The 17,606-nt window shown below is 35.8% G+C and overlaps 1 protein-coding gene across 2 annotated transcripts in view; it reads right to left on the bottom strand.

Moving 5' to 3' along the window:
* The window catches only part of ZFHX4 (zinc finger homeobox 4), a 150,714-nt gene that overhangs the window by 55,624 nt on the left and 77,484 nt on the right, over positions 1-17,606 (bottom strand). The window lies entirely within an intron of this gene.

Here is a 17,606-nt window from a genome sequence, read left to right as displayed (position 1 = left end):
AATTTGTGAATTCATTTTTAAAAGAACCCATAGAGATAGTCATGTCACTGCAGTCTTGACATTATGAAATTAGAGAGGAAATACACTATCAAAACTAGAAACTGAATTTTCTCCCACCAAGCATTTAGACAGTCACACCTTCCTTTTCCCTGGTATCAGGGAATTAAAGTGAGGCTCATGGCTCAGAAAAACACTGTCAGACAGAAGATACAATCTTCACTCATGCATAGTCTGAGTAGGAAGCTAAGCATCTGAAAAGCTTTGAATCATGGGTCACCCCGTAGCATAACAGAATTGTGTTAAATGAATGGCTGACAATAGCGACTGTGGTTCACGTAGTAATAACATTCAGAGAGCATAATAAGAGCTGCAACATTAATGTTTTCAGACTTTATAATCAGTGTCATGTTTTGCTAATTTCTAGGCATTTTATTTACCTCATGACAGAGAATGCCCCAGTTAAACTTATATCTAGTGCCAGAATTTCAAAATGTCATCTCGAGTTTTATAGAAACCTCATTCTTTTTAGAAGTAATTAGCTATGGCATAGTTTGTATGGCAATTAAAAAACACTTGCTTGCAGTAGCTTGTAAGCATTAAGTAATTCTTTTAAACTACAAGTACATATGCGTATTCTTGCCTCCAGCTTAAAAACGGTGAATGTTGTAGTTGGTTGCACAGGAATTGTCTCAAGAACATTAAAGCAAGCCAAACACGATTGTATTCCAACTAAAATTGCTCTCTTTATACCGTGTATTGAAACTTGATAACTGTTGGTTATAAAATTCCTTTGATTTTCTGTAGGTAATAAAATACTTTGGCAATTACTATTGACAGTTCTGGATAATCTTGAAGGCTGCCTTGCCTGAAGAAGATGAGTGTTACAAATCACTCCACTGAAAGAGGGAAGAACAGCAGCAGGCAGCAGACAGGTTTCAATTTCACAATGCTGATTATCTCATTCGTGATTCTATGCATGCCTAAATCTGAGGATCCCTCAAGCAGCTATATGGACTTCTACTTTTAAAATGCCTATTACACTTTCATACTTTTTGCTGCTTCCTGAAGAGTGCCATTTCGCCAAGCTTAAATAGCAGAAAATTGCACTGCTTTTCCTCTGCCCATCTCCTCAATCTCTATTAACCTGCACAAGAACAAAGGAGTATGATAGCCCAGCTATAGGTTGGGAAATAGGTTTGAAGTTGTTTTTCATTTACTGGTACCTATTTTCCTGATTCATAAATGTATTTGAACAATAACATTATTTTAATATGTTTTCTAATGACTGAAAGCGTAGCCTTTAATTACATCTCTATTTATACTAATAAATACACTCTGTGTTCAGAAATACATGCAGCTATTGTTTACACAGACATCAAATGATACCGTAGTGCTGTCAGCATGTGTCAAGGCTTAAAGAGAACGGAATAAAGAAAAGGAAATCGTGAAAAATGTTGCAGGTTTTTTGTTGGTTTTTGGTTGGGATTCCCCCCTTCCCCCCATTTAGAGTAAAAGAGAACAGCAGAAGCAGCTACAAGCAAAGGAAAATTGTTGAAGCACCTGGTTCTAATGCTTGCAGTAGGCCTTTATTAGATGTCATAAACTGAATGATGCATTACTCTGTGGACGACTTATAGCCTGCAAATGTTGAGGTAAAATGGAGGACAAAGAATTCTTTTAAAATAAAAATGTTAAATGTTCCTTTTCAATCAAACAATACTTATTACATGGAGAAATCATAATAGGCTCAGAGAGATTGGAGACTATTTCTGTTATTTTTTAATGTGTTTCTGTGTTGCCTTAAAAAATAAAAAGTATTTTATTTTAATAATACAAATTTTATGTAAAAAATTATTTACAGTCTATCCTACATTTCAGCTGTATTATTAAACAAAGGAAAAACATTTTAAAATCCTATTACTGATGTAGGTTTGGCAGCCAATCTGAGATCTAAATAATTGCATTAAAATCCACGTAGGCTGTCAGCCACCACCAACAAAAAGGTAATTTTGTCCATCAGAAAATGTTTTAAAATAAGATCTGCTTTGCATTTAAAAAGATAAAAGAATGTTTTCTAAAATGACAATTGCTGGTTGGCCATCGATTCCGAGCTTTAATCTCATGGCCTGCTCAAATTTCCCATTATGCCTGACGGAGGCTTAGGGGGATAGAAAGGCTGAACCGTGGGCCTTCAACAAAAGTGGAGGGGGGTTACGGCATTAAGAAACACAGCTGTTGCTCACAAACTGCAAATGTTAGAATAAGTCACTACTAGGTTTGGGTTTGTTTTGTTTGCGTTTTTTGGGGTTTTTTTTCCTTGCTGCTAATAAAAACTTAAAGTGTTTTGCATGCTTTCTATAAACAGTGCACTTAAGTTTTATAATCTAGTACATCTTATTAAGCGTGAAGTCTGCTGATCCCTAAATTATTCATAACATGGTCCAGACTGATTAAGATTGGCTTGTTAAGGAGCACAAGAAGCAATTAAACTGACAAGGCAGTGCGGCCTTGATGTATACATTTATTATCACAAGAATACCCAAAGTGAATGCCCTTATTAAGCAATGAATTTCACCTCACTGGCCTTCTACCATTGCTGCCACAGGCAGAGAGAGCTAGGAACAACATGTCAAAAGCTAACTCTGAGGAAATGCCTATCTTCAAGTGAAACCGATTTTGTAATGAACCTTTCAGTTCACTCCTGAGGTAATAAATCCTGACTGGTGCATTAATTACTTGATAACATCCCATCAAAATGCAAATGCAGCACTTGACCCATAGGAATGGCTCACTAGCTGTTAACTCTTCAGGGTATACATAAATTGTCTGTTTTCTTTTATCAAACAGGGCATTTATTTCCATCTTGCTAGGGTGAATGTCACTCCTGCCACCCTCGGCCCCTCAGTGGCCTGACACCGTCATTTGCAGAGGACTGTCACTATGTGCCGACATCCTAATTGTGCTACTTCTTTGCTTTGTACCTTTGAGGCAGAATTTCCAGCTCTCCCCTCCCGCCCCACCACCCCTCCTTCGCTTTTCCTTTTCTGGAGGAATCTTGCATGTCAAGGACAAAGCCGTAATAGCGTTTCAAAGAATGACCCCCACCTCTAAAGTACACTAATCTTTCTTTTCAATGGCAATACATTAAACAAGGAATTTAGTTCCTTGAAGTGATTAAATGAAACTTGAACATATCTACGTGAATTGCTACCCAACTGTAGGCGAGTGTACATGCTTTTAGCAAGAACGTGACCAAAGATATATTTATGTGTTTTAAGGACATTTCGTCAAATGGACAGTCCTTCTACGTGCATTCAGTTTTGACAGCCCCCAAGCAGATAATATGTCAAAAAGTAAAATGAAGTGTGTTTCATAACACAAATTTAGTAACAGTGAAATATGATGCATCACATTTTTTTTACTTGCCGAGAAAATTGGCTGATTTAATTACAAAAACTATTACTGCGATAAATGTTAATGAGGAGCTGTGTTTTATATTTCCCCACTCAAAATGCTAATCTATATCAGTGGGTCTGACTCTCCCACCTGGGTCAACCTGCTTTACAGTTTTTCTATTTGTCTTGAAGGCTTGGTGAAAATCCTTAATTCAGGTTACTAGGCAACCTTGCAGGTGAGAAAATATAATGTTTGGCCTACTCCATTTTCGAATACACACAGTGGCCTAATGCCTTCCAAATAGACTGTGCAAAGCATGCACTGATAATTCCCTGCTACATTTTCTAAAGGTGAGGTCAGAAGAAAATTAATTGATGCTGAAAATAATGACAGGAGGAAAAGAACCACTGAGACTTAGTGTGACTGGCATGTGATGATGTTAGCAAGAATCCCAGCATGTGACTGGACAGTGTGATGAAAAATATACTTTATGTGAAGGAAAAACAAGTTACAAAACTTAATTAGTTTTTGACACTTCTTCATAAGTTATTATCTTTTCATTTGGAATATTGCCTTGGGACATCAATACAAGAGAAGAAATGAAACATTCTTACTGTAACTCTGAAGGAAAAAAAGATGACTTTATATTTCTCTTCTCCTTTTACATGTCTTTTTGAATAAACAAAATATCCACCACGGCCTAAGGTGTACAAGCCCCTAAAGATGTTTCTGCTGAGAGCATAGAATAGACTTGTTCGATGTAATAATCCTGTTACAACTGATTATGCAGTTTCACTTTTAAAAATAAAGGGGAGAGGATTGGAATCCAAAATAGTCACACACAAGAAAAAGCTATAGATGTGAAGCAGTTAAATTATAGCACCTACAGCAATAATGCTTCCTGTACAGCAAATGTATTTTTAATTTTTTCCACTAAGGCTTATACCTAGAAGTAATTCACGCTGATTACTAAATAACCCTTGTGAGTTGCTTTGTCTTTTGAATTTTAAAAAATACACTTGCCGTGAGCAATGAATTTCATAAACCACCAGCTCTCATGCTTGATGAATCATTCTTATTTTATGCAGTGCTGTGTGATAGAGAACTGAGATAAAATATTCTATCCACAAGCTATTCAGTACAATTCATCATCAGCGGCTCACTAGTCCAGTGATAATACCTGGCTTGCAGATTGTAATGATCAGATTCTGTTTTTATTTCAAACAGGAGCGATCCAAATACCAGAGTTTTTAATTTACATACATTAGTGAGGTTCAAATGTGGCAATAGCTACAAGCAAATTCACTTGCAAACTGAATGCTCGCCTTGCATAATGGGTTCCCTTTAGCTATTACTCACCAGTGAAGTACCCAGATAAAAATGAAAACAAAGAGGAAATAAGGAAAATCATGGTAGAAACACCATACTGTGAACTAGGATAATTACTGAACTGCAGTGAAGGTCACGTTTATATCTGTTTTAGTAGTGATTTTTTATATTTTCCCCTTGTATTGAAAGCATAAATGCCATCTATTTTCTACTTTATTACAGTACTGTATTCTTTGCATTCAGTAGTTTTCCGAAGTTCCAGTGCACTATCATTAATAAAAGCCTTTTCTTGGTGTAAATTGGAATAAATTAAATACTGCAACAGTTGATAAATACATAAGAAACTTCAGAATATCTGTAAGCTACATCAGCTTCAGCATTTGGTAAAAAACAATAGGCTTAAAATAAAATACCTCTTACAGCTATATCACTTTTATACTGACCACACTATTGAGCTTCAATTCCCAGCAGCGTCATTACTAGACATTTTCTGCCACCTTTCTAAATCTGAAAAGCTTCCTACATTTAGTGAAGATTAGGTAATGCTACAAGCAATCAATAACAGCTATCAATTCCATAGCTTGTTCGGAAGAACAAGTTGATTAAAAGTAAGTAAAAAGGATGGTTGAATATGCTGTAAAACTATCTGACTCTTCTACTTACACTATCATGACAAAAGCATATTATTCATAGGCCAAAGATGTAGGTCTTAGCAGCAGTAAGGTTATGACTCAGACCAACAAAAGTCAGAATATTTTAAGTTTGATGCTCAAAAAAATCAGTCAAGTTTTTTTTTCCCTCAAACAACAGTTCTAAAAAAATTTTGTTGAAAGTTAGAAAATGTCTATTAGTTACCACCAACATAAAAAAAATCTGTGAAAGTAGTCATCAGAAGTTCAGTCACAGATACATAAAAAAAGAGATAAGAATTCATTTATTAATGGCCATATATATTCTGCATGTGTGTAGTCCTTAGTACATATGCACAAATAATGGCCACATAAACCCAAATACATTTCACAGGTATTATCTCAGTTATTTAGGCCCTTTTCCCATAGTACTCGCCAGTGACCTTCCAACCACCTGAATCTAAATCCTGAATTTTGTCCAGTCAATCAGCTTAGAAGAAATTCTCGCCTTCCACATAGGGCAAAAGAAAATAAGTAATTTGCAAGAGAGAGAATCTCATACAAATTAGCTCACCATATTCTGTATTTTCTAACTCTATGCCCACAATCCAGGCTATCATATCACTCTGCTAGAGCAACTCATTTTTTCCCCTACCAGTGGGGAAAGGCAGTGAAGTGGCCAGTAATCTGAAAATGTGTTTAATCTTGATTAAATAAATGACAGAGGGGAAGATGAGATCCCCCTCTCTACCATTCATCCATGACTGCGGAATGTGGCTGCTTGTAATGCCCGTAGGACTGGCTCTGCTGCAGGTGGGAGGGACCCCTGCATTCAGGATGCCTTTACGTTACATTGAGGCTCCTCTCCATCTGCCCTCCTTGAGTGCTTCACTGCAACAGGAAAATAATGGGTAGCAACTCCCAATTTAATATGCCTTCCATAATAAAGCTGCCAATCCTTAAGCAGCAGAAGTCACCAGGCAATGGCCCTTTAAAATTTTAATCTAACTTATGGATAGAATCAAAAACCAGACATTGTTCTTGAGCAAATGGAGGGCAAAAAGCATCGGCTAAATTGCCGAAATAGCTGCCAGCAGATGCTATTCTTGTGTGTGGAGAATAAACTTCTGTAGCTATTCAGATCCACAGAAAGTTGGAAGTCTCCTCCTTCATATAAGCCTCTTCTGTGTTGCCTCTTTCTGGTGAAATGAATATTTCTGAATCTGGAATTATTTATGCTCATAAAGGTAAAGTTCATCTCCCTGCTTCTCAGAAAAAAAAAATCAATGTATGTGGTTAATCTAAAAGAGAATAAGGAAATTACTATATATGATATGTAGTCAAAAACATTTTATTGGCTTTTATTTCAGTGCATAGACCAAATGAAATAATACTTCATCACACTGTCATAGACTGAAGGGTCTAGCCCAAATAGTCTTAGCCCATGTTGTAGCTTTGTATACAAACTCATCCTGTTTCTTGCAGATTCTGTTCCGTTTGGGCCCTGATGTAGAATTTAAATGTATTCATTGCCTCAGATGCTGCTTGAGTGGAAGAAACACTATGCAACACTTTTCAGCTTTGATAATACTGTAACTACCTTTGTGTGATCACTTCAGAAGAGATTTCCTTAGAGATGTAGAAACTTTATGGTATTTCTGAGACTCCATTCTGGTTCAAAGTCAGTGTGGTAAAAATAATCCTAATTACCATTGAAATTACAAAGACTAAAATGTGCAGAAAAGCCTATCAGAATTAGAACCACAATTTCTTTTCTTTACTTCCCCCCCACACCTTTTTTTTTTATTGTTTAAAGGGAGGTGTAAGGCAGGCATAAAGAACTACTCTTGCCTACAGAAGAACAAAAATCAGGCCTCAAGCTAGCAGATGAATCAATTACAGTTAAATAGCTTTCAAAAATACTAATTATACATTACATCTATACTTTGATAAACTCATCATCATCATCATTACATCTATACTTTGATAAACTCATCATCACCAGAGTCTTAGCTTACTGCAAGTTTTAGATTGCCTTGCCAACTCTCTGAAATGTATTAAATGAAAGTAATTTTTGCTGCAGTCACATAAAGCATGCTTCTCTACTGCAGCACATGACGCTGGCTGATAATAAAGGAATATAGTGTGAGACCATGCAAATTCTATAGCAAGTTCAATTGCTTTATTTAATTTAAATTACAAACAAAAGAGAGAGTTATAGATTAAAAAGTTATTATATTCTCGGATGAAGTTTTCTCAATGGAAATTGCCAAACAAACAAGAAATTTAGGGAGATTAAGTGGAACTGTGCAATGCTGACATCTGATGCAGTAAGTCCAATATCCAGTGAAACAGACAAAAAAATGCTGAGCCAAAAGCATTGTAAAATGTTTCTCATGTGAGAGTGAATTTCTGCTAGAAGATTGGAGGATGGAATAAGAAGAATGGGATGAGAAAAGAGAAGAAAGAAAATGGAACTCATTTGACTGTGGACTTGAGTTTGCTCTTCATGAAAGAAGTGCTAAAATTCCACTGAACTCAATAGCACAGGAGCAGGTATTATAAGAGTAGCAATATTTTAAATAATCACATACTTTTACCCAGGACAAAACCCACTCTATATATCACCCTCTTTATTTTTCTGAATACCCGACTCCTTCTCTGTCATTTTCTCCATGACAAATCAACAGAATGAAACCCTAAAACAACCCTTGCAAGGCTGAAGGATACAATAGTTAGCTTCCTTGATTATCCTACATTTAGGGGAGGAAAGAATCTGACAAATAATCCCCACTGCCATTGTATGGCCATTACAGTGTCCTGTGAGCCTGGACAAGTTATTAGGTCAGACGCTAACTTCCTAAGTAGAAAAATGATGTGGTTGCCTTTGTCCTCTTTGCAGTAATGGCTGGAGTCAGTACTAATTAAGGCCCTGCAGCAGTGTGGTACGAGAGAGGTCAGAGACTTCTTTCTGACACCTAAACAGTGCTCAGCTCAAAGGAACTGCCCCTAATCTGAAATGATGTGATGTAGAGTTGGCCTTTCAGCTTCACTGTATATTTAAAGGGAAATGACAGTTAATGACAGGGGTGTCAAAAATGAGCAGATGGAGAGGCTAAGGAAAACATAGCTCTATGGTAAAATTTACTTACAGTTCATCACTGCTTAGAATTAGAGTTTACTGCACAAATGTAGAAGGTTCGGATACCTTTTCATCATTTTGTTGAAGTAGAAAAAAAATTTGCCTTATGCACACAACTCGAAGAGAGGCTACTGATGAAGTAGGCTTGTTTTTCTAGCATTATGCAAAAATCATTACGTACATGCCCCCACACAACCTGCACTGCCTTCAGTTTTCTGTTATCAGAATAAAATATGAAAATAATAATAAGAACATTTAATCTCATTCAGTGGATTACTACTTTCCATTTTATCTTATTGGGAGTAACCATGACAGTAATTAATCTTCTAGTCATTTTCTTTCTCCCCTTCAGGCATGGAACTTGGGAAACAAAAGCAATATTCAAAACAGAAGCCAAGATTTATTGTCAGTTAGTCATAATAGACACCTGCGCAGATTACTAATTACTACAAAACCATAGGGTCTGCTGGCACATATCCTTTCCCATCCTCTCTTTTTATCCACCTTCAGTGACACACCTGCAAGCCTTTAATTGATGTTGCATTTATCTCAGGAGTCCTTGTTAGCATTGCATTATAGCGTCACCATTCAGGATGCTATAGTTAAGGTTCGGTCAGCATTTGCACTTTAAAGCTTCTGTCCCTCTTTCCTTTCTTTCTCTCCTTCTTCTCCAACCCTCTTCTCCCAGGCTTTTAAAGAAAATTTGGTCCAGGCTAAAAGTTGAGTAGTGGGGTCTCAGTCCAGGCTCATATGATTCTTTTAATCAAAATACAAAGAGAACTGGTTTGGAATGTTTTAAAGTTATGTATAAAAAGCAAAAACAAACAACAAAAAAAATCCCCAAAAGTTTTTCAGACTTACATAGTTGAACCATTGCTTTGATGTATATTAAAATAATAAAACTTCAGGGAATTGTAGCACCCGCCATAGGGAATTGTAACATCTGGTATTTCCCTAGGAAGTCAGAAGGGATGAGACTCATAATCACTAAAAAAGATGTTTGCAGACAAATACTGTAATGGCTTCATATAAAGTATACTTGTAAATATTTAGAATATGAATGTGAAGAAATTATTATCACACAGAGCACAGATAATGTAATATCTGCCCCAGGTGACATTTAGTATTTAATATTTTTGCTCTAGAATTGTAAGCAGTTTCTATCCATATTTTCCAGAGGACTTCTTTGAATTATCTGTAAACAATTGCTCAATACCATAACCTTTTCCAAAATAATTGTAATAATTGATATGTTCAATGATACTGTAAAGCTTCCATTCCAGATAAAGATGCTAATGTCTACCTATCTATATCTATCTTTGAACGTATAACGGCAGAAGGACAAAGACATTTTAATCAATGTCTCTGCATAAGATAAGAAAGATAAGAAAATGGGGGAAAATTAAGGGAATTCAGTTTGCCTCAGTCCTATATCACGTGTTAAGATTCAGAGATGGAGTTTAAGAAGCTTTGCTTTCCATACGGGTTCTCCCTGCGGTGAGCATAGGCATGAGTTCAGAAAAGTATTTAAAGACTGGACCACATTCATCCAAGAATACCATTTTACATTTTTTGTTGAAGTTGGCCTGGCACAGCCTGCCTGGGGAAAGTATGTTCCCATCTGGCCCTTTCTTCTCAAGGCTCATTAGAACTTGATTTACCAATCAACAGGTTGCTGTTACAAAAAAAAGAAAAAGAAAAAAAACCTATCAAAATCCCAACCAGACAAAGAAAATGCCCAAAATAGCCTAAATTAAGTCACCTAGCTTTAATGTGACTCTTAATTTTGCCTAGTCACTCAATCATAATTAAAAGATTAATTGTGACCAGTAAGTACATCACCCAGTAGTAGTAGTTCAGATTAACTTTGGTTTTTATCATGTTTGGAAGAGATTCATTGACATCAAATCCTCTTCTATTGTCAGAATACTTCGCCTTATAGGCAGAGTAAGTAGCAAGAACACAGAGACTTTTCTGTGTCACCCTGCTTGGGCTAGGTAGCTACCAATTGACCCTAGGCTGAACATATGTCATGCTGCCCACAAGCAATTATTGCTCTGATTCACTGACAAATTATTCAAAGAGCTCGATATCACAGTTGCTTGTTGTGGACCCCACTTGAAAATGTTAGCTGAAACCTCTGTAAGATGAGGCTGCCATGACTGCAACATGAACTCCACTTCTGCCTTTGTTTTCAAACATTGTAGCTGACTCCTCCCTTCCCAATGAGCAGAGGGTAACTCCATCAGAGAAGAGTTAAGCCATAAGAATGTAAGCCCTTTTCTGCAAGGCGTCTTTGATTGGGACATTGCCCCACTTGAGTTTCCTGGGATTTATGAAGACTTTGGAAAAATTCCTTGGATCCCATACCACCTGTACCTCTACCTCTCCACACAACTTCTACTCCAATTCTGTAATGTGTTTTGCATGGTTTGTGTATAATAAAATGGTACTGTTTCACGGGCCTGACTCAAGTTAGGCTCTGCAGCTCTTTTTGCAATCTGAGCCAGGACATATCCTACAAACAGCTGTTCTACTTCAAAATGTATTGCTTAGAAAAAAGGTATCAGATAAATGTATTTTAAAACAAACAGCACCCAACACAAATCCAACTTAACTACATTTCTGCCATTTCACAGTTATCTAGAGTTGTCTATTTTCTTTTGACATCCTCAGTCTCAGCAGGTTTTGGAGCCTAAGTCATACTTCCCCTTTTCCTACCATCCCTCCTCCGAAACACTCTCCATTATTAAACTCTGTAAGTATTCTTTGTTCTGCTGTGCACACAGTTTTAGCCTGGTCTGCTGAAAACTAGATGTCTGGAAAACTTTCCAGAAGCTGGGATGCTATGCCAGGGAAGCATGACTATATGCTTGACCTCTTCCTCTGTTCGTTTCCTTAGCATCTGCTACTGGCGGCTGTCAGGTTCCTATTACAAAACCATCTACTAGTGCCAGCACTGTCCCATAACCAGAAGTATTAGCTGGTAAAGAACAATCTAAGCCCACTTTTTTCCTTTCTGCCTGTTTAGTCATATCTGTTGACTGAAAATCAACATACCCAAACATTAAACCTCATTCCAGTAACCAGATGAACGCACAATTTCCATTAATAATAACGATCTTGAGAGCACCTCAGAATCCACTGAATGGCTAGATTCCATATTTAATTACAGAATGTGAACTGGAATCTAAATTTGGGATAAAAATTGTCCTCAATCTACAGAGGAAGTACCCACGTACTCTGAACTAGGTCAGCTGTCTTTGTACTGTGTGTTCCACTGCTGATACAAATATGAACCAAAACAGATGAGATTCCTTACGCAGGAAGATGCTATATATGTTTATTCTAAAACTGGATTTCACTCTTCTTGCAAATAACAAGGTAAAATTGGAGAAACTGCTGGAAGTTGAGAGCTCCTAAGAGATCTACTAATTCAATTCTAGAAATGGGGAGCATTTAGAAACACATTATTTTCTTATGGATTAAATTCAGTACTTCACTGACTGCCAGAACAAAGCCCATACACCAGTTAAAATCCATTTAAGCTGCATTTTGAGAGCTTAAGTGAGGCTTAAATGATGCCTAGGTTTTGTGCTAGCATTCTGCAGAGAGGATGAATCTTACCCTTATGTGAACTAATCAGTTTTGATGTTCTCTCTTCCATTTAAAACCAGTGAATTATTAATCTTTATGTGTACAGTAACTTCTTGAAGCACATTTTATATGCAAATTCATATTAACAGCATAGCAACATCTATAATACAGACTGAAATAAATTATGAGGTACTGTGTAAGGGATCCTAGCCATTATGACCTGTCAAGTCAAAAATCCAATGAAATTAAAGAAAAATATTATGCCCTTTAAATACATATTTACATAATAGACTGTAATGGCTCAGAAAGAAATCTCTTATGGCATGTAAATAATGCATGTTTTTAGATTTGTCTAAATACATATGCACATGTATTTACATATTAACATGACAGGTTGCAAAGATACTAAATGAACTAGTTTGTATGGTCTTGTGCACCACATGAGTGTTTTGAAACACTTAGAAGAGAAAAATTTACGTCATAAACAGACATCTTATATTCAAGCAAAAACCTGATCCCATTCTCCTCCTGAAAAATATATGCTCAATTTCAAATCAATATTCTTAGGCTTTCCAACAATTTAGTATAGATATTTTTATTCAAGATCTTCACAGTACCTACATGCTGACATACTACTAGCAATACTACTAATCTACAACAAGAGGAGATGGCAGCATTTACAGGTAAGAAATTCAGATTTAAACCCTAACATAAATTTAAACTGTCAATAGATTTTGTGATTTCAGTTATAATAGGTGGAAGACTTAGGATTAATTTGAATAGATATTCTGAAAATGTGGACCTTGCAAAAGCTGTAAGTTTGTGAGAACACATCTACTTCACTGCTGCAACATCACTTGTGTCTCATTAAAGTTTATACATCTAATTCAGAAACCCAGAAACACTGAAATGTACATAGAGTTTACTTGAATGAGTAGCGACACAGAAGCCTCTATAAACCCTTTAGTGAACAGAAGTTATTTCCATATTAAAGCGTTTGACAACATGTCTCTTTCCTTTTAGCCTTCTCAACAAATATTCATATCCTATGCCATGTAGTGGGTAGCTAGATAGATCAGTAAACACACCAACAGAACCTACTGTGACTCAATTTATGGGTTTACACAACATTCTCTCAAAGGTACAAATGAATACTTCCTATGACTGTGAATAAGTGCTGGTGCATCGCTATAGCTATAGTCTGATAGGAACTTTGTAGCATGTTGTGAAGATAAAACATCCACTCCTCATACCATTAGTCCACTGAAAGTCTGTATTTGAAATAATAGCAACAGTCAAGTTTTCTAATGTGCATAATCACTGTAAATTATAACTGTCAGTAGTCACAAACCTACCCCGTGAAAACATAAGGTAACAATTTAGCCTTATAATACTATTCTCGGAGAAGAAGAATACTCATAGGAAATATAAGTAGTATGGGGATTATAACATATGTTCTAAAAATAGAATGTTTTGGAATTCTTTTTCCCCATTTTCTTTCCTAAATGGAATATTTCCATCAAGAGTGCTGTGTGCAGAATTTTACACTCAGTTTCCATTGTTGAAATTATACCAGTCTCAATTTAGAGTTAGTGAAGATGTACATAGTGATTTTAATTCTGAATGGAACACTAAAAGGTGCCAGAAAAGCAATAGCTTTAGTCCACAAATAATAGCATCCAACCACAGGGGAGAAAATGTATCCTCCTTCCCTAAATATATAGTAAAAATAATGCTGAAATTGCAGGCGGTTGCTTATCTTTATGATCTGGACAGTGTGCCTCATTTTCATTTTCTCTCACACAAAGACAGATGGAAAGCGTAAAGACAGTTTCTTACAGTTTGAAAAGAGGAACAAAAGGAAACTATATTATAAATTAATATGAGAAGTCAAAGATTTGTTGACTCAAACTGTGTTAAGAAATAAGTAATTTGGGGCTTGCTTTTTAGGAAACTGCAATCTCATCACAATGTCTTTTCTATAAAAAGCAATATTCAGGTTTTTGGTTTTGCCAATACACACAAAGATGCTATGGACATCAATTTTTGCTTGCTTATCTTACGTTGTGTGAACTTATATTTACAATCCCATATTTTCATAATTGTTCACAATTTGAAAAATAAATGGAGAAAGAGAAAAGGAAAAATATAAAAAAGACATTTAATTAAAGAGCTCATTTGACTATTCACTTTTTAGAAATACTTGATGACAAATCTTCTGTAGTATAAAACATATATTTTTGCCAAGAAACTGAATCAAAATGATTATGCCAGCACAAAGAATAGATTCAAGTACATAAAAATGTTTGACTGCATATGTAACAACTCAGAACTGAAATTCCAAACTTAGTGTGTGCTACGAATCTTAGGTTTAGCCATTTCTTGGTTTGAGGGGGAGGGGGCGGGTTTCTTTTTTCCAGTTATTAATGATCATATGATTCCCTGGATGATTTAAAAAAAAAAATAAAGACATAGACTTTAAGTCTACAAGTAAAACTATGGTATTCTTTCTGTATATTCTAACTGTCCTCCAAATAATTACAGAGTGGAGACTTGGCTGTCATTCATGTGTATCTATTCCATTGTGTGAAGAGAAAAAGAAAATGGTTGCCCATACATTAGCACATCACCCATGGCTAGTGCAATGACAAGATAGATTAGGATGTATATTAAATTTCACACATGACTGCCTTTCTGTATCAAAGTAAAAAATACTTGCTCTTACATACATTAGGGACTAGTATTGGACTGACATCTACATTAATATTGACAGCATATCAACATTTTTTATATTAACTGAGTCAATAACTAGTCTAAACCTGGTAAAACTTAGATAACAAAAATGAAGCAAATATCTAGCAAGCAGCATTAGATTCTTGTATCTAAGAAAAGAAAATTAACCCCCAAATACTACATTGCTTTTCTGAATTATCAATCCTACAGCAATACATCAACCAGTGTATACAGCTGTGACTTGGTAATCCAATCTCATTTGTCAAACAAGAATTCTAGTAGATAAGGAATGCTTCTAGAAAAAGAAAACCCTGCACAGACAATAACATAAATATTACATACATATAAGGCTGATTATAAAAAGCTGGATTAGCATCATTGTATTACTTCATCTCCTAAACATTACTTTCACAGACGTGATGAAATTGCCAGGTAGTAATTCCACTTCCACAATAGCTGCTCATGACAAATGCACACAAAACCTGTACAAACCTAAGACTATTCTCCTATTTTGCAGAGGAGTTAAAATGTTTATTCATCTTTTCCATGTTAAGAAATACTTTTAAATCAAAACCACTATGTAGGTTATCTTAGGAAAGAGATTTCATTATTTACCTTTGCTGTAAAATCTGTAGTAAATAAGCTTCTCCTTCCAAGCCAATGTCTTGGTTTCATTAATAATTAAATGTTGTTTTCCAATGATATCTAGCTATTTTATACTCTGGTCTTTGAAATATATTATCTTCCAAATGAAGCTCAAAAAATACTTTAATGCTTTTAAGGTGCCCACACATTTTATGAACATGCACATAAGTGTTGGGAGATAAAAATGTTCATTCTCCTAGATTCATTGTGCTCACGGTGTTAGTGAAAGGAGAGAAATGCTAGGAAATCGATGCACAAAAACTTTTGGAAACACTGTCTGTTAGAATCAGTTATTGGTCCAAAGCTGATGTGAAAATGGTTTTCATTTCAATCTTAGCATTTAGGTTGCTATAGTTGGAAGGATCCCATAGCATTGTTACTCGGCAGAAACAAAAGCATGAGACAGCCATGCAATGTTTTTAGATTTTAAACACACCAAGGAGCCACATTTCAAGGGTCATTCACCTTAGAAGTCAGAGAAGCTTTTGTTTAACCAACTTTCTCATTAAAGGCTACCTTTTCCTCTGTTTTAGTGCACTGTGGAAGATGATAAGGGCTAAAGTGATAGTCTCGGCAATATTTATCTCCAAATGATCCCATCTTTCATTTATGCAAGTCCTTGAGAATGGTGATGAAAGAGGCCATGAAAAACCTAGGCTTATGGACATGAGCTCCTCCATCAGTCAATACTACGGGTAAACAATGGGCAGGAAGAAGAGCCCTCTCTCTACTGTTCTGCTAATGCTCTTCTAGGCTCTTCTACCTAAACATATAAAAGAAAAAGATGCAGAGAAATGCCTGGCACAGAATTGGAACTAGCACTCTAGTGCTTGAGATGTTGACAGCATTCAAGCTGATTAATTAATATCAGTAAAGCCCACTGAAAAAGGTTAAAAGAGCACTTTAACATGCAGTGATATTATCATGATCATTAGGATGGCATATTTCTGTCTTTGCTAATATATCTTCTTTTATCAGCTCAATAAACTGATGTAGGAGTGCAATTTTTCAATTACATTTTCATAAACAGATGGCAGAATTTAACAAATTAATCCTTAGAATAAGGGTACCATTACAAGGCTTGTACTTGTACATTTTTTGATACCAAATCCCAATAATGTAAATCTCCTTGGTTCAGAGTAGTTTCATTTTTCCTAGGTTGCTGTATCAGATCTGGTTGTTGTATCTCTGATCTGATTGTTTCAACATGAAAAGATACGGGGGACTGTAGGTAGTAAGCTTAATTTAGTAAATAATAGGGATGTTAACCTGTTTGTCAAAATTCATAAACATATTAACGAAAGCTTAACCTCCCTGATGATTACTGTTTTGAGTTGAAACACGCTGTTACAGGGCAGAAACGATACTTAAGTGCTATTCCAGAATGCATCTTTTGTTCCTAAATTTTATTCCTAACAAGGGCTAAATGATGCCCCATTTATAACATTTTCAATTCACAGAGTCCACATGTGGCCACATCCCAGGATTGCCAGACACAGTGTACGTTTCAGAAAGCTAAACCTCATAAATCTCCAGAAATTCCTCACATCTATTATGTTTACCTTCTGCTGCTGATGAGCCTGTTGGGCTCTGTACAGAGGAAATTACAAGCGCTCCAGAAGATTTGGCAAGAAGATGCTAGAAGAAACAATGGGCAAAAAAAAAAAATATCTTAACTGAAACATCACATCCAGCTTTGGCTACCATTTACATATTTGAGATTACATCTAGTAAAATGGAAATTCCATCGAAATGGAATAAATTATTTTCAAAAATCCCTATCTGATCAGTGTTAGTTATGTCTGAAATTAAATGTGTTAAGCTACAGTCAGTGTAACTTATGGAAGACAAATGAAGTCTTGACATTCATACTGAAATTCAGTCTGTTTATATAGTTTTCCAATTAAGAACAAAAGGCAGTTGTATCCTAGAGCTTTTATTTCCTATCATCTTCTTGCTCATTTCCATTAATCTATATTACAAAATGTCTTCTTTCACCTAATAGGTGTTTGAAGGCTGTTGTAACATCTGCTAACTAGTAAGGAAATGCCAGCAGAAATACTTCAGGGTCACACATTTAAATACCGCTGGAAATTAGTTTACAGGTAATGCCAACCAAAATGCTTATGTTCTAG

The sequence above is a fragment of the Phaenicophaeus curvirostris genome, chromosome 3 (genome assembly GCF_032191515.1).
Source record: "Phaenicophaeus curvirostris isolate KB17595 chromosome 3, BPBGC_Pcur_1.0, whole genome shotgun sequence".
Taxonomy (NCBI): domain Eukaryota; kingdom Metazoa; phylum Chordata; class Aves; order Cuculiformes; family Cuculidae; genus Phaenicophaeus; species Phaenicophaeus curvirostris.
The sequence above is the reverse complement of the archived record's forward strand: the minus strand, read 5'-3'. Positions and strand labels throughout refer to the sequence as shown.